Below are 23,524 nucleotides of genomic sequence, written 5' to 3' on the forward strand. Positions count from 1 at the left end.
GAACTGAGATGACGCGGCTGCTGTTCTTGCTATGCTACTAACTGCCAATACCCAGCCAAAATGTGCTCTTCAACAGGATTGATTATGATTGTTTGAAACAGCAGACTTTGCTTCATTCCTCTTTAAGTTCTTTGGCCAAAGGATGGAAAATGGGAGACTGGCGGGTTGATCTTCAATTTCATATTAGAGCTTAGGTTGAAAATTTGCGGTACACACCACCTGGAAAAAGAAGAACTGAATCAAAGACCCAAATCACCATCCTGCCCTTGTTTAGTTCACTGAGCTTGAAACTATGCCAGAATTTCATGCACAGAATTCTCTGTAAGAAACAGATTTGGTGTCTAAAACCTCACCGGAGCACCTTCTGGTTGCAGGTTGTAATGCAGTTTCTGTTTGAGGATTTTACACACACAATGTCAATGGTAGCTATCAAAGTTACACCTGCCAGATCAGCTGGCAATCAGTCAGACCCCATTGTTAGCAAGATGTTTGTTTTGTTTACATAGGCCTCTCACTCATGTTTATGTAAACTCCAATATGGAAAAGTATTCCACATTTCCACTCCAGCATGGTAGACTTTTGAAGTAAAGAGATTGCTTCATCCTCTGTTGCTACCAGCTATGGGTTCTGACTATGAGCAGCCAAATTTTGCCAGGCTTATCTGTAGCTTCATGAGAAGAGAGTGGTTAGTTAGGGTGTGGTTGAGGTTTTTAAAGGAAGGATTAGAGGTCTTTTCATTGGCTTCTTTGCTGCATATAAACCCATCCTTGGTTCAAGGTTTTTATTTAGTTATATTTACATATGAAAACATGAAATTTGTCTACTCGGTTCCATCCAGTAACAGACAGAGATTAAATAAAACAAATACACAGAGAGACAGGACTGGTTAAAATGGTTAAAACATACACAAAAATTCTGAAAATGTTTACATCATTTGAAAAACAGATTTTTTTTTTCTTGTTTAAACTTCTTCTAGCTCTTTGATAATTTAACATTTAACCTAAAATGGGTACTTGATACATAAGACAAACTGTGTGTTGTTGGTGCCTGTCAACAGTTAAGATAATTTCCAGTTTTTCAACATTGCCCTCTGACACACAATCACCAAATTGTCAACATCAGCCCCAATCACTTTAGCTGCATGTTTGGTAATCTGGCTGGGGTATTTTAAAATGTTGCTTCGTCTGAATACTAAAAAAGGCAATGATGCTGAAAGTGGCGTCTAAATCACATTGTAATAAATTGATACTATGAGGTCCTTGTCTGCTTTAAAAAGTGTGAGTTTACAGAGGAGAAATAAGCACTGATTGCATTTAGAGAATATATTTTTTGTATTTGTATTCCAGGGGATGCACAAACCAGTGCATTCTTCGTGTTTCTTCGTGCAAGTCCCAAGCCCAAATAAATGGGGAGGGTTATGTCAGGAAGGGCATCTGGTGTAGAATTTTGCCAAATCAATATGCGGACAACAATATAAATTTCCATACCAGATCGGTTGAGCCCCAGGTTAACAACAACTGCCACCATTACTGTTAGCCAACAGGGTGCAGGCGGAAATTGGCCGAAGAAAAAGAAGTACAAGAAGGGGGGAGACATGTTCAGAGGCAGGAGAAGAGGAGGAAAGTAAAGAGAGTGGAACTGAGGGTAGGATCTTTGAATATTGGCAGTATGACTGATAAGGGGATGGAATTAGCAGATATAGTGGAGAGAAGGAAGGTTGATATATTGTGCGTGTAAGAGACTAAATGGAAGGGGAGTAAGGCCAGGTAGATTGAATTCAAACTGCTCTTTCATGGTGTGGATGGGAGGAGAAATGGGGTGGGAGTTATTCTGAAGGAACAGTATGTCAAGAGTGTTTTGGAGGTGAAAAGAGTGTCAGGCAGAGTAATGATTATGAAGATGGAAATTGAAGGTGTGATGATGAATGTTGTTAGTGCATATGCACCACAAGTTGGGTTTGCAATGGGTGAGAAAGAAGATTTTTGGAGTGAGTTGGATGAAGTGATGAACAGTGTACTCAAGGGACAGAAAGTGGTGATTGGAGCAGATTTCAATGGGCATGTTGGTGAAGGGAACTGTGGAGACGAGGAGGTGATGGGTAGGTATGGTGTCAAGGAGAAGAATGAAGAAGGTCAGAGGATAGTGAATTTTGCCAAAAGGATGGACATGGCCGTGGTGAATACGTATTTTAAGAAGAGGGAGGAACATAGGGTTATGTACAAGAGTGGAGGAGGATGCACACAGGTAGATTACATCCTATGCAGAAGAGTTGATCTGAAGGAGATTGAAGACTGCAGCATAGGATGGTGGTCTATAGGATGACGATGGAGATCAGGAAAATGAAGAGAGTGAGGGCAGAGCCAAGGATCAAATGGTGGAAGTTGAAAAAGGAAGACTGCAAGGTTGAATTTAGGGAGGAGGTGAGACAGGCACTGGGTGGCAGTGAAGAGTTACCAGACAGCTGGGAAACTACATCAGATGTTGTAAGGGTGACAGCAAGAAGGGTGCTTGACGTGACATCTGGAAAGCGATAGTATCTGTAGTGATAGTAGGGAGCAGGTTGAGGAGACCCTGGAGAGGTGAAGATATGCTATAGAGAGTGGAGGAATGAAGGTCAGTAGGAACAAGAAAGAATACATGTGTGTAAATGAGAGTGAAGTCAGTGGAATGGTGAGGATGAGTAGACTTGGCGAAGGTGGATGAGTTTAAATACTTGCGATCAACAGTACAGAGTAATGGGGGTTGTGGAAAAGAGGTGAAAAAGAGAGTGTAGGCAGGGTGGAATGGGTGGAGAAGAGTGTCAGGAGTAATTTATGACAGACGGGTATCAGCAAGAGTCAAAGAGAAGGTCTACAGGACGGTAGTGAGACCAGCTACGTTATATGGGTAGGAGATGGTGGCACTGACCAGAAAGCAGGAGACAGAGCTGGAGGTGGCAGAGTTGAAGATGCTAAGATTTGCATTGGGTGAGACAAGGATTGACAGGATTAGAAATGAGTGCATTATAGGGTCAGCTCAAGTTTGACCTTTGGGAGACAAAGTCAGAGAGGCGAGATTGCGTTGGTTTGGACATGTGCAGAGGAGAGATGCTGGGTATATTGGGAGAAATATGCTAAGGATAGAGCTGCCAGGGAAGAGGAAAAGAGGAAGGCCTAAGTGAAGGTTTATGGATGTGGTGAGAGAGGACATGCAGGTGATGGGTGTAACAGAACAAGATGCAGAGGACAGAAAGATATGGAAGAAGATGATACACTGTGGCAGCTCCTAATGGGAACAGCTGAAAGAAGATGAAGATTCCAGTTAAGATTGTTCTCTGGGGTCATTCCAAAGCATTTATACTCAGTCACGAATTTTACTCCCCCCAAGAACAGTGAAATGTGAACATGCAGATTTTTGTCTCTTGAAGTCAAATATAATATTGCTTTTTTGACATTCATAGTAAGATCATTCTTATCACACCAAACAGTCCACTTGACTGAAATAATGGCTTACTTCCTCCTCAGATATGCATTTTATCAGCATGGTGTCATCAACATACTTGAAAATAGAACATTCGTGATTGTTCTATCTCAGGTCACTTTGTTCAAAGAGTAAAAAGTAAAGGTGATAAAACACAGCCAAGGGGACTGCATGTGTTTGAATGAATGACTTTAAAAAAAATGCCCTGTACTTTGACTGTATGTGAACGATTTTAAAGAAATTCATGAATCCATAATGAAATAAATGGGTTAACATTCATATTGTTCAGTTTTTCAATCAGTGTTTAAGGCTAGATAGTACTGAATGCTGAAGAAAATCAAGGAATAGTGTTTCGACACATAACTAGGCTAATCAAGAAAAGTGTAGATTTGATATAAAATAAACAGAACAGCATCATGCACAGTTCTGTTTATGAAGGTGGTTATCTTGAAATTACTTCATCTATGTCTTTAAAATGTTCTTCACTAAGTGTTCAAAGCATTTCATTCGAATGTGCTATAGGTCTGTAGTTATTCAAATTACTTCGCCTGGAGATCTTAGGAAGTAGGGTAATGACTGAATGTTGTCCTCTAGTGCAAAGTTCTGTCCATCAATGTTACTCATGCTTGATTTATGGTCCTTTGTTCAGAATGTGAGTCTCTAGCTCATGCATTCAGGAGACATCCCTGCTGATGTTACAAGGTATGGCACTGATCATCTTATTAGTTAAGGCACAAAGCTTCATTCCAGCAAAGGGCCCTTTCAGGCAAGTAGAGACATTTTAGCTGGCAAAAAGAGTGTCTGGCATCAGCTCACTTAGCCACGGCTTGGGTTCCAGCCTATTAAGTCACTTAATCTGGCGGAGTGGTTTGTGTGATCAGTGATCCCTTTAGCAATGCAACAAAGTCAGAGGTGAGGTTCTGACTCAACCATCCCTTTCCTCCACCAAAGGTCCGTCCAAAGTCACTTGTCATCCTACACACAGCTTGACACGTGACAGGAAGTGAAGCAATGTATTTGAGGATTATGCAGCCTCACTATCATTGATATCAATAGCTCCTTTGCGCAGGCTCTTCTTTCCATGTGTCAAAGATGAACAAATGGATGGACAGTATCATCATTGGTTCAGCAGACAGCATTGACTGATTGATTAATATACTGTAAACAGATATACAGTATAGAGATACATTGTAACCTGAAGGGGGTGTACCAAACCCCAAATCCCAGACACACAGTCCTGGGTTTAAATCCAGTGCTTTTATTAAATAACAAAGGGCACCCACTACCCAGCGCAGAAATTCCTTTCATTATTCTCCTATTCCTTTCTTTCATCCTCATCCAGTTGCCCCAGGCAAGTGTTGTACTCCTTGGGTAACATGGAGAGTCCTCTTTTAATACTTGATCTGTGTTGAGTACTTGGGAGTACTTCAGGTGCTAAATCTATTGTCTTCGGGAAGCACTTCCAGGTCAGGTAGAACCAAACCAGTCCTTGTGCAGTCAATATCCAACAGCACTCCCACAGAATCACATAGGGTTGCCCCATGGAACCACAACTCCCATGCATCTATGCTGGGGCTTGCCATAGGGGTTGCTGCCACCCAGTGTATGGGGGACTCTCTTCCCATAGCAGTATTAATTTTGTTTATAAAAACTAAGATGAAAAGTACTCATCAATGACATTTTTTTCTGTGATGAAAACAGAACAAAATCTAAATTAAAATGTGCCTTTAAGGACAAAAAACTAAGATCACTGTTGACGAAAGCTAAACAAAATGAAAATGTTACAAACAGACTACTGGACAATGAGTGATGTGAAGCTCTTTGCACATCTCTATCACATATGACAAGGTCTGCCAAGTAATAATGAGCATGAATACAGTGGTGCAATATTAAAAACTTGTATGCACGCTTGTAATTGGATAACACTAGTCTGGACTCCAACAAGAAATCATTATGTCAACGAGAATCCTGCTTCACTGTGTTCCACTATGATGGCCAACATGATTGTCAGAAGAAAAATGTGGTCAGACATATGGACCAACTTTAATAACAATGCTGAAAAAAATAAAACCCAGTGTCAGCCATGTTGAATGAAGACCACAGAAAAGAACACAAACTGAGATGCTTCTAGAGGTACGTCATGCTGAGATTCATGTCAAGGTATGTAACGTTATCTAGGTGGCAACTTACCATTATCTCTGCCTCTAGTTCACTCTACTAATACTAATGCATCAAGTGTGATTGGGGAAACGTGCTGATTAATAAATTTAAAAAAAGCCAACACACACAGGATTTTGTTATTGCCAGTTTACAAGTTACTTAAGAAACAGATTTGTGCAGCTTTGAGAGCAGAGTCATATGCAGTCAGCCTCAGATGTGAGTTTTAATTGTTTAGCTTATAGTGTCATGCATTTGTTCCAGCAGTGTGAGATGACGGGGTATTAATTATTTTTAATACAGTACCCTGCATAGTCCTGATAAAGGAACGGAAGCTTCACATTTGTTCTTTGATTGTACACATGTTCATTTGCTCATCCATCCATTTTGTAACTGGTAATTTACTGTAGCAGCTGAGCTGTATAAACAAGAGCATTAACAAATGGGAGCAAATAACAATTCTAAGAAAGAAAGTTAAAAAGAGCTTTGGAAGTTCAAAAACCAGAAAAAAGTATCACCAAAAGAACATCAAAAACTTATTAAAGCAAACCAAGGCTCACGCTACACATTTCCTTTCATTCTAGGAATGATGTCAGCCTGACATTACCAGCACTACAGGAGTCGGCATACAAATAAGGTAACCCCAAAAATCAATGTGGAGCTGAAACACGGGCAGAATATGCCACTGTATGACATACAAAAAATAATCATTTCTTCAAGCCTCACTACTAAATAGCTAAGGGAAACCTTTCTGTTTTTACTTCATTGTCTGCCTAAAATACTATAAAAAAACGTTGTTCAAACCAGTTCTCAGTTCCCACATAATACTGACAAGGTTTATTTTGCTTAATAAAAGATTAGCTTATCTAACTGTCAGATACATTTGGCCATGTCTAGGTTGCAAACAGTTGCTTCTTTTTATTCCATGTCTGCTCCCTTAAAACACTAAAGGGATTTATGTGGTTTACTCATTGAGCCTGCTGTGAACTCAGCAAAGAACAAGGAGATATAGAGCCATCTTCTGAGTGTGTCCTTCCTAACTGAAATAAGCCAAAAGATACCATGCACAAAAGCAGGGATTACTCTACACAGAATGCATATATATAAAAAAAAAGTTACATGCCCCAAAATCTTACAGTAAATATCAAATAGAATAGAATAGACAGTAAATCAATACAGAATCTCTTAGATTTTGTGTCAGTTGTCCTGTCTGTATCATTCCAAAGCAGCAATCTGTGGATGCTGTGAATTCTGAACACTTACTCTAAGGCAAAAGTTTTGTTACAAATGCCAATAGGTCAGATTTCTGAGCTCAGCATAAAATACAGCAACCCAAGTAATTTTATGATTGTAATGGATTTTCCCTTTTGATCCTGGAAATCACTGACCCTGAAAAAGAAACGAAATGTGTCTTTTTAATGGACTGACAGACATTCCACTGTGACAATGCGTGTTGGCTCCATACTCCCAATTACTCTAAGAAGCCTCTTGAACCTGCCACAGTCTGTAATGTAACCAAGGGATGAGCCTAGCAGATGAAGACACATACAGCCAGACAAAGGGTAGATGCATAAAGGTGCCAAAGTGCTTTTTATTAAAACCACCAAAAACAGAGTTCAAATAATTAATGCAGTGTAAAAAGTAAAAATAATCCTTTAAAATGTATCCAACTGAAGGTTAAAAACAAGTCCATAAATAATCAGAATAAAATGAGTTTAAAAATTCCCAGGCAAATAACTGTCCTTTCAAACTCAGTCCCAGTGCAACCCTTTTAAAAATGGTTTTCTCTTCAGCTAACCCCAAACGAGACCTTGCCACCAAAGAGATGCCAAATCAGCAGCACTATGCCAAGCTTGTGTCCCTGTGGTCCATGGCTCCCAGTGCAGGACACCTCACTGAGCCTTCCAATTGCCCTGCAGGCCCTTTACCTTATATGGAGTCATTCCAACCGAGCAGCGCATCAGTCACTCCAACTACTAGATTGCTAAGCTGAAGTGGCTTCTTTCCTCCCCTGAGCATCAGCTGCATGCTCCCTTTGGGATGTTCTCCCGGTTTCCTGCCTTCTCTCTCTTGTTCTTTCACACTGGCACTCTCCTGTCATCCTGCCTGCTTCTCTCTCCTTCTCTTAATCTCCTTTATTTATCTTTTTTTTCTCTCCAGTCTTCTCTGTTCTTCGCCTTTCTATCTTTCCATCTCTCCTTTATATGTCTCTGTTCGGCACAGTGTTTCAGTCGCGCACTGCAGAAAGCTGACGAAGCAATTGAGACAGACTGTACTCTCATGTACAGGTGAGTCTTGCCCCATTTACCTCACCAACCTCCCACAGTTGTGTGAACATGCACACCTACAGAGACTGAGCCTGCCATTCAATTATTTATTTCTTTTAAATAGGCTCCTGGTTGTTAAGCAGCAGGCCCGCTATTCCACATCCACTTGTGTATTTATTCTACGTTCATTGAATGCTGCCAGGATTGTGCACACACCCCATTCCCTCATCTATCCTTCAATTATTGTTGTATGGGGTTTACCCTTGTAACCAAAATATTTAATCTATTTTGAACAATTGTTACACAACATTAATTTTAGGTTTTACTTTTTTTTTAGGAAGTTATGCTGTGTATATTTATTTGTATACATTAAATGCTGACAAATTGAGTAAAATTGAAGTTTTCACTGCTTGGACTCCACAGTTGGCTGTTCCCACATGTCCACCTGGAACTGACTGCACTCACAACTGGGACCATCTTGAGCTGTCAGTAAAAAGCTGCCAATTCACCTCTGCTAATGTTATGATTGCCAGTTGCTGTCACTAGTATTTAATCATTAGTGGTTTCTTAATGTTTTTGTAATTTACAATACTATTCATTTTATCTATATCTTTGTGACTTTTTAATATCGCTGCAGCCAAATTGTTTTTAGCAATGGGCTGGGCACTTGTCATGTGACTTGCCACCACACTGAATGCGACATCATGAAGACTAACATATTTAAGATGACATTGCACAAAACCATTTTCTTTTGTTTTGAGTGACAGCACCGTTGTGTAATTGTTTTGTTGATGCAGTTGTTTTCCATTTAGAGCTTTTTTTTAATCTTGTTTCATAAAATGATTGCACAGTAAAAGCATTTGCCTACTTTAATCGATTTCTTCAGTGGTTTCCCCAATTACAATAGTTTCTTTAGCAGCTAACCTTGCTTACTAGCACACAACACTTTTACTCTGGGTATTGGCAAATTCCTAATGCAAAAATATAAATAAATAAATTAACATCTTTATCTGACTGTGTCCACTTTAATTTCTAAGGACCTTTGCATGCCACTATATATCGCAAGTATTTTCAAAACCAATTCAATTAATATCCAAGAAGAGCTGTAGTCTAGTCATACAGTCGCTTGCAGAGGAGTATCAGTATGGCTTGATGCAACACTGAATGAAAGGGATGCACTCCATGATGATAATAAATGATGAATAATCACAATAATGTATGACTTACTTGGTTCTGTAGACATATTTCATATTGATGTATTTCCATATTTGCAAATAGATTTAGCTCATCTTAAACTGTACAAATGCGATCCCTTCAAATGCAACCATCGAGACAAAATACAAATCATGATACAGCTGGGAGTCAAGCACAAAAAATGTTTTTTCTTTTTTTCAGAAAACTTTCCATAATGGTCTTTTTACAGAGAAAAAAAGAAATGATATACAGAGAATTGTATTTTGTATTATTTGACTGATGCCTTTATCCATAGATTTGGGGTTACTGTTTATGGAAAACAGAATTAAAACACAAGTCCTCTTCAATTGTAGAATAAGCGCTATCTTAGCTTTGTCTGGAAAGCATTAGGGAAAGAGGCCTTATTTTAGGTGTTTGCTATAAAACGTCAAAAGGAGACAGTAATTTAAATGCACCTCTATTTTAATTATATTAAAAATGCAAATTTACTGGTAAATATTATAGTCATGAATGACTTTAACTATCCAAATATTGACTGGGATTACCTTGCAAATGGTGGAGCACAAGAGAATGAGTTTTTAGAAGTAATAAGTAACTCTTTTTTAACATTGGTACGTTAAAACATCAACACAGGAGAAGCCTGTTTAGAACTAGTATTTTGTAATAATCAGGATAGAAGTGAGGGGGTAGAAGTGATTGAACCACTAGAGTCATGTGACCATAATATAATAAAATTCTCTGTGTTTTGCAAGAGTATGGATGCAAAGACTAAAACTATTAAGTTTAACCTTGATGGGGCAAATTTTGAGCAGATGTGGCAAAGTCTAAAGAGGATAGACTAGGAGAAGCTTTGAAGTGTTGAAGAGCAATGGAACAGGTTTAAAAAGATTTTACATGTAATGCAGGACAGGTACACACCTAAATTTGCACTTAGTATGAAATTATAAAAAACTCCACAGTCAGTTAGTAAAGAGTTCAAAAAGAAGCTGCAAAGGAAAAAAACAGCTAAATACTGTATATGTATATGTATATGTATAAGACTAATAACTCCAAAGTGAATCATAGGGCTCATGAGAATATAAGAGCAACCATTAAGAAGGATATCAGGGAGGCTAAAAGACAGTAGGAGAGTAATATAGAAGATAAGGTTTCGCTTGCCCATCCCTGGGTTTGGTTAACGGGATATACAATTTAAAGAGGTTGTTATTTTCATGGGAATTGTTACATATACATTATTTTCACTTTTAATTTAAAACTTTTGTAAAAATATTTGGAATTAATTTTTCTTCAAGATCGCATTGAATTTTGATTCCGTGTTTGGACTTACATCGTGACAACACAATGTATAACTGCCTGTGAGTGAATATTGTTTCTTTCTCTCTAATAAATAAAACACCTTTCTCAAATATTTGTCCATGTTCTTTCATTCTTCACTTTGTCGTTGACGTGTCATCTAGAACATATAAAATTATTGTCCTGATAAAATTTCTAAGAGCTGAGAGCACAGGAAGTGTGTCTGACAAAAGCATTCACACGACTAAGGTTAGATGACTGTGGTTTTGTTTGAAAATAGTTGTAAGTAGTGCGTGATTTGAAAGAATCTCATGTTAAAAGTCTCCGTGTCACAGGACTTCATACTGGAACAACGTTTTTAGAATCTTTTAATTCTCGCTGGCAACACAAATTAGACGATCTACAAGCCTCCGACTTAAAGTTTAAAGCGAACAATATATTTGATCTCTTTTTGCTGTTCTTTTATTTCACCGAGTAATAATTTCCATTTGTTTGCACTAATGCTATCTTCCCTATCCTTTTTTTGAGACTTTAGATTTTTCGTTCTTCCATTATCTTTAACCTGCTGTGCATGTGTACCGCGCCAACATTTTTGAATTCTTTACGATGTTCTACTTTGCCATCTATTCTTTGTCCTTTATTTCCAGCCCCGGGCATGGTTAAATCTCTTTCTTGCGGGACGTATAACACTGCTCACGTTTTGAAGGGGGGCTGAACGCACACTAAGGAGATGCAGTCGGATCAGCTGCTGTCTTGATGCTGCTGTTGGCGAGCTGCGTGTTTTGCTTGTCGCACTGCGTGTCGATAATTTAAAAGCCTGTAAAGCAGCTGTCCTTTTACCACTTCGCGTCTCTGCCGCTTGCGTTGTGAAGGGGGGTGGGGGGGGGGCATCAGGCTGAGCGCACGTTAAGAAGAAGCGGTCAGATCATCTGCTGGCTTGCTGCTGCTGGCAAGTTGCATGTTCTGCTTGTCATGCTGTGCGTCGATCATTTAAAAGCCTGTACAGCAGCTGTCCTTTTGTCTCACTGCTTTGTTTCACATGAAGTGAAAGTGTCTTCCAAGAAGATCATGTCTCGTCTCTCTCGTCTCCATCCTAAGATTTTTTTTTATAATAGAGAGAAAAGAACAGTCAAGGAGTTAGTGAAGTACATCAGGAATAGTAAAGGGGAATTAAAAAATACAGATAGTGAAATAACAGATGCTCTAAACTGGCATTTTTCTGAGGTCTTCACATGTGAGGAAGTAGATAACCTCCAGCCAGTAAGTAGAACTGAGATCCAAATGACTGAAAAATGGCAAATATTATCCCCTTATATAAAAAGGGTGACATGGCAGATCCAAGCAGCTATAGGCCAGTAAGCTTAATGTTCATCACAGGAAAATTAATGGAAAGATTTATTATGGGCAAGATTGAGCAACACATGTCAAGAATAGGAATTTTACTGAGCACTTCACATAGGTTTAGAAGATGGAGGTCATATTTTTCCAACATGCTGGAATTAATAAAACATGAGAAAGTAATAAAAGGATATGATTAGAGTAGTGCATATGATATTATTTATCCTGACTTTCAAAAAGTATTTCATAAGGTGCCACATGAGAGGTTGGGCATCAAGTGGGAGTTCTGGATGTTGTTTGTAGACGGTGTAAAATTGGCTCAGATACAGAAAGCAGGGGGTTATGGTGCAAGAAACCTTATCACAATTGTCTGATGTTAAGAGTAGTGCTCCACAGGGGTCAGTGCTAGGACTGTTGCTATTTTTAATATATACGAGGGGGTATCCCAAAATAACCGGAATTGAAAAAAAAAGTGTTTTAATAATTTTTACTTACTGAAACTTACTCAAAGTACTCTCCATGTGAATGCATGAACTAATTGTCCCAACGGTTTTCCCACTGCTGGAAAAAATTTTGGAATTGCTGAAGAGGAATGTTGTCTAATGCCTGCAGCAATTTTTCTTTCCTCCATCGTACATAAACACTTTTCTTTGAGTTCTTTTTTCATATGCAGGAACAAGAAAGAGTCGCACAGAGCAAGATCAAGTGACATTTCTCCTCGATTGAAATGCGAAAACCACTCATAGACCTGTGTTTTACTTAAAGCTTCCTCTTTAAAAGCAATTTCAAGCATCACTACAGTTTCAGCAGCTGTTTTCCCTAAGAGAAAACACAATTTAATGCAGACTTGCTACTCTTTTTGATCACCCATCACAAAAATCACAGAACACGTTAAATAAGCATGAAGAAACACAGAATGCCATAAGAACAATACAGAGCAACTCCGCTTGGCAATCCAATCTGTATTCAAAGCTCTACATAGCACTGAAACTGTTTTACTTAAGGTAGCCAATGACTTACTGATAACTGCAGATTCTGGGATGGCCACTATTCTAGTTCTTCTTGACTTGAGCGCAGCGTTTGATACAGTTAACCATAACATTTTACTGTCCAGACTTTCAGCTATTGGTATCACTGGTGCTGCTCTTTCTTGGTTCACATCATACCTCAGTGATCACCAGTATTATGTCTTCATTAGGGAATCCAAATCTGCCACTACTTCATTCACACAAGGTATCCCTCAAGGGTCTGTTCTCAGTCCAATATTCTTCAACATCTATATGCTACCATTAGGGGAGATTATCCGTTGGTATGGTCTGAGCTTCCATTGGTATGCCGATGACACACGACTTTATGTAAGCGTGGATGGAACGGCAACATCTTCACCTGTTGCACTGACTGATTGCATTCAGGAAATCAATCATTGGATGACAGATCATTTTTTACAACTTAATCCTGATAAAAGAGAAATCTTATTAATTTGCACCAAATCTGTCCTCTTTACCCTTCGAGGGCTAAAAATTAACATTGATGGGATCCTGGTTCAACCCTCAGCATCAATCCGTAATTTGGGTGTCATCTTTGATCAGCTTCTTACTTTTCAATCACACATCAGCTCAATAGTACAGAAAGCCTTTTTTCATCTTCGCAACATTGCTTATCTGCATTCTTTCCTCAGTGTGAAAGATACTGAGACACTCATTCGCACTTTCATCACTATCCGTCTGGACTATTGCAATGCTTTGTTTTATGGCCTCCTGACTAAATATATCAACAGATTACAATGTGTTCAGAATTCTGCTGCTCATTTACTTACACACACTAAAAACTTTGCTAACATCACCCCTGTTCTCTATGAGTTACATTGGTTACCGGTTTCTTCAAGAATCAAATATAAAATTATCCTTCTGAATTTTAAAAAATTAAGTGTATAGGACTGGCAAGCTTTTTTGGGCTAAATGGCCTGTTTCCCATCTAGAACTTTCCAATGTTCTAAGAATTTTGAGATACAATTGATTAGATTTCTTTAGTTTATTTGACTTCATTTTATACACAATATTCGAGTAAGATTATTGAAAGAGCAGTTTACGCATGCTAGTGACTCATGCTGTCTGTGAATCACAATGGGTAACATGAGTGCTGTGATAAAGGAGCCCATGGAGCCATCTAGCCTTTGGAAATTTTACATAACAAAACCTGTATTTTTCAGCATGAATAGTGCCTTCCAAAATGTGCACGCTAACCATGCCATGTGGGTGCCGTGTCAATGATTTCCAAACAGAATTTCAAATTCTGATTCGTAAGAGCACAGGACAATTTTACACCTTCAACTCATTCCATCTTAAATGAGTTTGGGCCCAGAGAAGGCGGTGGTGTTTCTGGTTCATGTTAATATATGATTTCTTCTTTTACCTTGCATTTATGGAATACTTTTGTGCCCCTGAAAATGACCATGTATAAAATCATCTATCTTTTCTAAACAGCTCATGCGATATATTTGGTAAACCCCTGAAAACTGAAAGTCTACACTTGAGTCCCATAATGAATGCTTTATTTCAGATCCATTGTGGGAGTGTACCGAGCCAATTTTATGAAAATTGTATCACTGTACAAATACTTGTGGACCTGAATGTACCATGATTGTAAGGAAAAATCTTTGAATTGAAAAATATGGAACTTACCCTTTAATTTCTGCAATATGACAGAAAGTATCAATCAAAATATCAACTTATGGACATCTCTTTGTCTCACGTTAGGTGGGAGAATTAATATTGTTGAATTAATATTCTTCCAAAGCTGTTCTTTCCCTTTCATAGAATTCCAATATAATTTTTTTAAAGTTATAATATATATGATTATAAATAATAAAAAGATATATCTGCAAAAATGTAATGTATAGGGCAAGTAAGGCATTATTTATATTTTAGTTTAACTTCTAAGTCAGAGATATTCACAATTTGAGGACCTGGAAGGAAGGAGTCTGAAGGCAACAAAGGTACAACTGCTTGGTTAGCTATGGAGAGGAAATATTGCTCATATGCTCTGTTCTGCTCTCCAGTCATTCATAAATATTGCTTAAATGTTGGCAATCAAGGAAAAAGTATTTTCTTAGTTGTTAAATTTTGTAATATTTTAAAATACTAATTCTTTACTTGTATTACTTAGAGCAACAGCACATGGGAAAATTCAATGATAAATCTATTGTGATATTTTATAACATGCTAAATGCATACTCATAGTTATGAGACAGGAATTCTCACCAAGGTCCTTAGAACAGAGGGACAGCAGCTCCAATAATTATGTCAAAGTGCTTCTCCTCAGTGCAAAAAAATGCACCCGACCTCACACCCTGACTTCTGCACATCAAAAATTGTTTATACTCAATGATCACAAAAACCTGAGAATATTATTTGGAACTTGCCAAAGTAGTCTGCATCTGACCACCCAGAAAGTTTCAAAGCCAAACCCTTGCTATTTATTGATATTTCATGTTCTATTAATGCCATCTTGCATTAAATTTTTTGCACATGCATGTGACAATAATTGTAGTGGCGTTACATTATATTGCCCATCCTCCATAACTGAGAAGGAAAGCCATGTCTTAAATTATCTAAAACTAGGAAAAGTCTAATTTTCCATAAGTGACAAGAATACTGTTCTAAAATAAGCCTGCAAAGCTCTGCTTAACCTCCATTCTTTTGATGTATCAGTATACATGAAAAATTACCTCTTAATGTGCTCTTTGTTCATATAGCTCTCTTACTTGGGTTGGAGAGGGGTGTTCAGTAGGACTTAATGTAATTTAATTGTAAATATTAATGTTTGGATTTTGTAATGATTTCATTCTTGACTGATCTGCTTTTTATTTTTATACTGTCGTCTGTAAGCTCAATAAAATGTCAAACACTTCATGAAAATATATACATTACTGTGATATAAAATATTTAGTAATAGTACAAAATGCATTTCTAAATCGCTGACTGATATTGTACTGACATTTTTCCTATGCAACGAGAACAGCACAGTGAGCAATGAAGGTTTCAGTAAAATATAGAGGCACATCTCTGAGTAAATCACCTTAATTAGTGGAGACTATGTTGCTTCAACAGCAAGCCCTCTGTTTTCCAACTAATGATTGTCAGATTTCATTTAATGGTCAACCTGAATATTTTCACATCTTCAGGTTTTCCATTTTGTTGCAGAAACATCCCAGCATTAATAACAGGACTAAAGCAGACTTGGCTGTGCTCGTTATCTGCCATTTAGTATGGGATTTCACTGCACTGTGTCATTTTATTATTATTATTAAAGAAAAGTTTCTTTCAATAATTTTTTCATTAAACTTTTTTCCCCTTTTCAATTCTGCAGGTTTTTTTTTTTACATTACAAATTGTGATTCCTTTTATTAGCTGAGCTGAAAGTTTATTTTACCTCTTGACTGGTGACAGGGAGCAAAAAGTTTCTCATTTCAATCTCAGATCAGTTTAACAGTGTCATCAACCATTAGTCACCAAAGGGACTCTACTTATTTATACAAATGAAGAAAACAGGAAGGGTGTATAAGGCTTTCTACATGCATGACATACACCAGTCTTTTGGGGTTCATTCAGCCATTCCTGCACTCCAAGCTTCCCCCATCTATGGAGAGTCATATAAATAAAGTCCATACCTTTATCCAAGAGCCCAGTCTCTAGAGGCCCCTAATACAGCATTACTTTTTAAGATAAGTAAGTTGCATTCCTATTTTAGTGTGGCCAGTTGGACATTTAGGTTGTGTGACAGCAGGGGTCGCTGTTGCAACGTGAAACCCGTAGATAACATGTCCAGACACCAGCTAAAAGTTCCAGAAATTAATTTAATTTTTCAATAATGTGCACAAAGCACCTCCACCACCACAATACTCAATAACAATAAAATAAATCAATACAATACTCAATCAATCCTCTCCACCCAGCAGCTCCGTCACACTTCCTTCCAACTCCGGCTTAGTCTGCTGGGGTTTCCCAGAGTCCTTTTATATTCCTCGACCCGGAAGTGCCCCTGTCCCTCAGTCCATGTGATCTAATAGCACTTCCGGGTCAGATGGAAACTCTCCTTTTTCTTGAGCCCGGCTGTAATAAAAAACAGTGTGCCTCTCTGCAGCATCCCCTGGAGGCCCCCACGGTATCCAGCAGGGCTGTGAAGTAAAACTCCAATGTCCATGGTGCCCTGTGGGAACTCGGGGCACCTCCATGTTGCAGGAAGGACTCCATCAGGCAGCGTGGGGGTGTTGGCCGGGATAAACTGCCGGCCCTCTCTCACAGTTGTCATAAAGCAAAGAGTAACTCAACAAAGAAAAGAAGAAAATAAATTAATTATGACAAAATGAATTCAACAAAGCAAATCAATTAGGCAGTTTCAAAAGTCAAAATCTAACCTCCAGAAGGAAAAAGGAAAAAATCAAAGCCCACTACAGCCTGCAGCATTTATCCTCAGATACACAAAAGTGTGTCATATCTGTTGTGTTGCTCTTTTTGTTGTTTTTTTTAATTTTATTACTATTTATTCTTATATCCAATGTTGTTTCAAATGTATAAACTGTGTCTCTGTTGCTCTCATAAATAGTGTGTTCTATAGCTCCACTACATCTGTAAGCTATTCTTCCATCCTGTAACTTGCAGTAATTTAACAGTTTCCACGTCTGTCACCAGCTGCTTGTGTGACATTGGCTTACTAAATATGTGTTTCTTGTCATCTTACTAATAGCAAGTTGCATTTACTGAGCATTTTTAAAGCTAACTTTATGGACATACCTTAGTTACTTTCTTCAAAGGGTTGTCACTGAATCACATATCTTTATTGTTTGTTTCAGTAATAAGTGTCAAGTTACATTCAATGACAGATTTATTTTCCTAGTCTCAAAATCATGGTTTACTCACCAGACAGTTACTCCGGCGCACCCATTTTTCATCTTCTTCCTGGTGGGGATGGATAAACACAGTAAGTACAAAGTAGAAAACAAAAAGTAAATAATTGAAACTGCAGCCTTTTAGGATCCACCTAAATAGAGGTTGATTCGTACCTTCATATTATGGTGGCTTTTCTGCTTACTTATTAAAGCACCACAAAAATCATTCCCAAATCTCATCTGCTGCTTCCTAACATATGAGCCTTTGACTTACCACTTAAGTACAAAATAAATAAGTCTTTGGGCTCAAGGTAGCTTTGAGCCCTGCCCTAAGGAACTCTGCTGTTGGTGTCCCTGCAGCCCTGAGGAATCACTTCCAGAAGAATATTTCTTATATATTTCTTGTAGCTGCCTCCATGCCGATGCCTGCACAGTCTTTCACTCCTCGGTATTCCACATAAGAATTCACTAGCTTTGGTGTGAACATCCCACTGAGGTGACTGGATTTAACCTAGACACTAAGAGCTTAAGATATTCCTTGGTTGCAGAGAATAACATAAACACATGGAGGCTGATACGCCTTGGTTCATACCATGTACCAAGCACCAATGCGTTACTCCCAACTGTGCAACTCTCTGTTGGTGGTTCATTTCAGCCTGATAACCTTGTGAAAAATAAAGTGTTATCTCCCCACAACAGGTTTACTGTACAGTATCTGCTTTATTACTTATTCTATGTATGCGTGTCAGAAGATTATGGTATGGGTATGTAGTACCACCCCAGGATGAGAGAGGCACTGTTGCTAACAGTCTTGTCTTCTTTTTCCTCCCAGTCTTGAGGAACTACCCCTTGAGGGCAATGAAGCCAAGGAAGCCCCACCCATTCTGGTCTGCTCAGCATAAAAGAGAGATGTTCCCGGAAGGTGCAGTTTCATTTTGGACCTTAATATGCTGGAGAGAATGTGTGCTTTCTAAAGATTGACCACTTTAACATGGGAATTGTCTAGATTATATAGTGTCATCAAGCATGTGTTTAGTTTAAATGATTTTGATTTTTTTTAGGGATAAAGCAGGGTTTTGTTCGGTTGGCACCCAAATCTTTTCAAATTTGACCCACTACAAAACAGAGTATAGAAATTTAAAAGCAAAGCAGCAATTATTAAATTATAACAAAAGTAAAGCCTGGATGTAAAGCCCTGAATAATAATATATCCTTGTCTTAAATTCACAAAACTTAAGTAATATTTTCCATTAATCATAATAATGTCTTACATGTCTTCCGGTTTCAGATGGAAGTACGCTGTGCGCAATCTGGCTGCCACTTCTCTTGTGTCTTTTTGCTCTGTTAAGCTGTGTTGCTGTTACTACTACATCCATATGGACGGATTCTCACTGGAGTCATACTGGAGCTTTTGTAAAGTTTTATTCTGTTTGCTGCCTATATTCCATGAGCCCTCTCTCCTGTACTCTGCCTGACCCAGCATGGTTGGTGAGTAAGTCTTTACTTTCTTAGTTGACTAGGATTAAGACTTTCTTAGCTGACTTTGTCTATTGCTCAACTGGAGTTAGTTTATGGGTTCTGGCTAATGTGATGGTAGCTGTTATTGCTTTTTCTAAAGATGATTACCTACTCTTCATCTGCGCTTACTGTATGCACTCCAGACTGGATGCGGTGACTTACGGCTTATGCATGGAGCTTGGAATTGCTTGTCTGTGGTATATAAACCGCTCCTTTCTGCATCATTTTAATATTACCTCTGTATTCACTGACACTATTTCCACGATTTGGTCTGTTAGACCTGTTTTCTCAAAAAGATTATCCGCAGGATGATGGAGTAGGCAGACGAATTGGCTGAGACACCTGCCACAAATGCCAGACTGGAGTAACCAAGGATTACAATTTGATGTAACTCTCCACTGTGAGCTCCTGAACTGCAGATCATTAACTAATAAAACTACTTTCCTTAATGACTTATCAACTTCTAAAAAACTGGACATGCTGTTACTTGTATAAGCGTGGCAAAATCCAGGTGATTACTTACAACTAAATCTGCTTGTCCCCACTGGTTATAGTTACTTGTCTAAACCCCATCTGACAGGCCGAGGTGGCGGATTGGCGGTGGTTCAGCGTGATTGTCTTAAAGCAACCTCTGTTGATTTTCACAACATTACGTCTTTTGAATACCTGGTTGTTAAAATCACTGGAAAGGCTTCATTGCACATTATATTCATTTACAGGCCTCCTAAGCTTTAGCCGGATTTTTTCTCTCAACTTTATGAAATACTTACTCTTGTCTGTGGCATATGCTGTTATTTTGCTTGGTGACCTTAATATTCATGTGGATTCTGACTGTCCATCTGCATGTGAGCTACGTTCAGTACTGGATTGTTTCACTTTTGTGCAGCATATTGGTTTTTCAACACATGCTAGGGGCCTTATTCTGGATCTTGTATGTTCCACTAGTCTACAGAATGTCTGTACATCTGGTACTGTTACTGGTATCTCTGATCACAAGCTGACTGAATTTAGTTTAATTTATCCCCTTCCTAAAATAAGTCTGATATCTAAAATAACCTATCGTAATATCAAGAACATTGATCAGTTATCCTTCTCTATGTCTGTTGGTGCTTCCTGTTCTCCATGATGTTTCTGGGTTATCTTGCCCTATGCAAATTTTATCTCTATATACTTCCACATTGTCACAAATTCTGGATCATTATGCACCTATTAAATCCTTGGTTGTTCCTACTACCCGGACATCTCCATGTTTTACAGCAGAATTGCGTACCATGAAACAATCTGGTCGCTGCTTGGAAAGGCTTTGGAAGAAGACTGGTCTGGCTGTTCACGCCCTGACTTACACTGAACACCTGAAGGAATACAGATGTGTCTTATCGGCTTCATGTTCAAAGTAATATTCCACCCTTATTGACTTTGGTACTTGTCGCCCTAGATCACTTTTTAATACAGTTAACAGACTTTGTCAACCTACTGTTAAAAATCCTTATTCCTTTGTTAAGCACTGTAATCTATTTTTAGACTATTTTCAGTCAAAAAGTATGACCATACCACAGGTTTCTCTACTAATCATTCCTCATCTCTGTCGACTGATCATACTTCTAAATCTACAGTTTATTTATCTAAATTTAACTCCACTTCACCAACTTATATTGCTGAAATAATATCTAAATTAAATCAATCTACCTGCCACCTAGATCCTGCCCCTACTTTACTGATTAAGACTTGCACTGACAAACTTTCTGTCCCCATTTCTCACTTTATCAAGTGTAGTTTCCGCACCTGTGTTGTTCCAAGTGATTTAAAAACTGCTGCTGTGGCTTCCGGTTTGATTCATTTCCTAAATGGCAGCATAATTTATTAGCTCCGTAAATTTGCACAAATTCGGTGCCCCAGAGTGAGATATTAACAAATTTCTAAGTGCTGACAAAATTATGGAGGGGGCAACTATCGAGAAAAGGGGAAGACCAAGAAAAAACGCTACAAAAGACGATGATAACATCCCAAACGTACACAAACAGAATACCGCGAGCGGTGATGGAGCACATGAGGGAGAACAAATTAGCCTAGCAAAGATTCTCAACGAGATTAAGGACCTTTGACAGGACAGCCACAAACAACTTCAAGATATACTGTAAAAGAAGAAATGAATAAGCCTAATAAAAGAATTGAAGAGGCTGAAAATAGAATAGATGAGGCTGAGACCCGAATCCAAAACACGGAAGAAGTGCTGGAAGAGATGATACGGCTAACTGAGCAAATTGAAGCCAGGCTAAATGACCAAGAGGGCCGAGCCAGACGATCAAACATCAGGATCTATGGCGTACCTGAAAAAGCGGAGGCGAACTCTTCCGACTTCATTTTTTTTCTGGAGGATTTACTTAAATCGACTCTGGATCTGACCCCGCTGGAGGACCTCCAGACTGAACGGGCTCACAGAGCGCTAGCGCCTACTCCATCAGCCGAAGCCAAACCACGCTCGATAATTGTCAAGTTCCTCAACTACTGAACGAAAGAGTTCGTAATCAAAATGGCCTGGGAGAATAAAGTGATTGAATGGAAAGGTAACAGGATTTTTTATGATCATGATTACGCTCCCTATGTGCTGTGGAAACGGAGGAAATATCAAGGTGCAAAAAGGATGCTGAGGGAACACGGCATCAGATTTCAAACGCGATTCCCGGCCAGGTTAATGGTGTTTTACACTGAAGGCACAGTTATCTACAACTCCGTGGAGGAGGCAACGACCGATATGGTGAAAAGAGGTCTCCCGGTGACCGCTCTCAACACATCTTCCTCGCTGATTGAGCATGTTCAGCGGCTGACCTGGAGAAAGACCGGCAAGAAGAGTGGTACACCAGCTCGCATACATCCATCCTACAAAGACAAACTTCTTGCATTCAGACGTTTACAAACAGAAGATAAGTGAGGGATAAGAAACACCTTTTCTTTGGGACAGAAATTGAAGGTACTCCGATTTATTACACTGACTTTATTAGTTTCTACTAGTTTCTTAACTAAAGTTTCACCTCCCGACTTGAGAAGACATGCGTGTTAAGTGCAAATATTACCGAAGGAAAGGACAAACTGTTTTTACATCGATATGACTTTAAGTGCATGGGCCCTTAGTACACCACAAGTACCAGAGGTTTTTCCCATGGAGCATGCTTATCATCCTTGCTCATTGAAGGGTCGATATGTTGCGACCCCTTGCTTGGAAGTCTTGACTTTATTTTTTATAGTTTCACCTTTTTTAATTGAAAGTTCTGGTTGTTCTTTGTTTATCTGTTCATGTTTAATGCATACTCAGAAGGGGATGGTATTAGATGACTGTTATACAAATGTGAGTAGATTGAATCAAAAACACAAGAAAATATGTGGATTAAAAGAAAATGAGTAATTCCATAAAGGTAGCATCATATAATGTAAATGGGTTACTTAACCCTGTAAAAAGAAGCAAGATTCTAACTAAACTTAAAAAAGAGAAAATTGAGATAGCATTGCTTCAAGAGACTCATCTCAGTATAGAGCATAACAAATTATATCGGATAGGGTTTAAATATGTTTTTTCTGCGTCTTTTGGATCTGGACGTAGGAGAGGGGTTGCAGTTTTAATCTCTAATAAAGTGACTTATGAACATCTTGCAGAAACAAAAGATAGAGAGGGTAGATACATAATGATAAGGGGCAGAGTTGAGGGCACCTTAGTTACTATTCTTAATGTCTCTGCCCCTCCGGGTAGTAAATGTTCCTTTTTTAAGACTTTAATTAACCTAATAGCATCTGAATCGCAAGGCATCTTTCTCTGCGGTGGGGATTTAAATGTTTTATTGGATCTTAAATTAGATTCTTCAAACACTTCCACCCATTTGGCGAGTCCATTAAGAAAACATATAAATACAATGATAAAAGAAATAGGTCTGATTGATGTATGGAGAGACTTTCATCCAGGACATAGAGACTATACATATTACTCACATCGACATACATCATACTCAAGAATTGATTACTTTCTAGCAGTTGGACAAGACAAATTTAGAATAAAAAATTGCAATATAGGATTAGTTGATATATCTGATCATGCATTAATATCACTTTATCTAAATTTAGAGATTAAGCCAAAAAACACTCTCTGGAGATTAAATTCTGGCATTTTAAATAATAGAGTGATTAGGGAACAGCTTGTAGTAGAAATTAAACAATATGTGGAGCAGAATGATAATGGCTTAGTTCCACCTTCTATAATTTGGGATGCATGTAAAGCAGTTCTTAGGGGTAAAATTATAGCCATTATGTCTAAATTAAAGAAATGTAGACTTGAAAAAGTTAACAGACTTACAAACAGGCTAAATAAATTAGAATTGGAAAACAAGAAGGATCCTAATAAAAATTTATCTCAAGAAATTAAGAA

This window comes from Polypterus senegalus, chromosome 4 (genome assembly GCF_016835505.1).
Source record: "Polypterus senegalus isolate Bchr_013 chromosome 4, ASM1683550v1, whole genome shotgun sequence".
NCBI lineage: Eukaryota > Metazoa > Chordata > Cladistia > Polypteriformes > Polypteridae > Polypterus > Polypterus senegalus.